The following is a 1,248-nucleotide window of genomic DNA, read 5'->3' as shown; positions in this document are numbered from 1 at the left end:
AACTTTTACCAGACATGACAACCATAAATGTACTGGTATTTTATGTTAACATCACATTGTAAGTCAAAACTTACCAGATTCATTCCTGCGATCATGAAAAAAGGAGCGATTCCTCCTGCTGTGTGCTGCAACGCCAACTCAGCATACAGCAGGAGACACATAGGCTGCTTTACTGATGTCCAAGTCAGGTGCACCTCCAGCCCGATCTTCCTGCAACAAACCAAAGACGCAATTTTATAGTCGAAGAAACAGGATGCAAAAGAGGCAGGAAGCACGCAATTTCGACAGAGGAGGTCAAAGGCGACTCTCCTAGACCAATTCCAATCATTTCCAGCGATTTTAATTTTTTTCACTTTTGGCCAAATTTACAAAGGCTATAGCCTTCCCATTTTTAGCGAAAATGGGTGGGTCCGGATTTCAACGGAAAAGTAGTCGAACCGATAGGAGTGAACGAGGGAACCACAAAACTACTTTTGTTTCCACCAGAAACCACCCCTGTCCACAAAAACTTGCGTTTTAATAGGAGGTCTTTTGAATCTGGGTAGCGTACGATGGGCTGCCTACCTCGCAGGCGAGCCGAACGAAGAAAAACGGGCGTAACTCGCTTAAAATGGGTCTGCGACGTGAAATTTCAACGGAGAGTTAGTAAGAGGGTGCTGTCAAACCAATTCCAGCGATTTTCAATTTTTTTCATTTTTGGCAAAATTTACAAAGGCTATAAATTGATGGATCGGGATTTCGATGGAGGAGTATTCGAATCGACAGGGGTGAACCAGGCACCACAAAACTACCTTTGTTATTTCTGTCAGAAACTACCCCTGTCCACAGAAACTTGAATTTTATAAGAGCTAGTCTCTCTAACTAAGGGCGGGTAGGCTACCTAAGGCGCACTGGCTAAGAAACTCTGCTGTAGGGGGTCGGCACCATGATATTTAGACAGAGCATGTGAAAAGAGAGTCTGCCCCTCCAATCCAAACCAATTCCAGCAAATTTCCAAATTGCCAAGATTTTTAAAAGACATTTTCAGTGATAACAAATCAGCCTGGATTTTGACAGAGGATGATTGAAATTGACAACAAAGAACCAAGGCACCACAAAAAACATCAAAAACCACCCTTTGATGCACATGAAAGGAAGCTCCTCATATTGTCTGTACAGAGACAAATTGGACCAGCGTTGGCGGTTACTGTCATGTCAACTCACCTATTCTTTTGGGTAAAATGACTCCATAGACTTCTCTTGCTCATG

At 43.1% G+C, this 1,248-nt stretch overlaps 2 protein-coding genes across 2 annotated transcripts in view; both read left to right on the top strand.

The window, feature by feature from the left end:
- The window catches only part of LOC113203643 (nascent polypeptide-associated complex subunit alpha, muscle-specific form-like), a 98,337-nt gene that overhangs the window by 83,740 nt on the left and 13,349 nt on the right, over window positions 1–1,248 (top strand). The window lies entirely within an intron of this gene.
- LOC113203644 (pro-interleukin-16) overlaps window positions 1–1,248 on the top strand; it is a gene marked incomplete in the record, with an annotated part of 12,397 nt that overhangs the window by 8,789 nt on the left and 2,360 nt on the right.

The sequence above is a fragment of the Frankliniella occidentalis genome, unplaced genomic scaffold (assembly GCF_000697945.3).
Source record: "Frankliniella occidentalis isolate FOCC.00 unplaced genomic scaffold, Focc_3.1 Scaffold4, whole genome shotgun sequence".
Classification (NCBI taxonomy): Eukaryota; Metazoa; Arthropoda; class Insecta; order Thysanoptera; family Thripidae; genus Frankliniella; species Frankliniella occidentalis.
The sequence above is the reverse complement of the archived record's forward strand: the minus strand, read 5'-3'. Positions and strand labels throughout refer to the sequence as shown.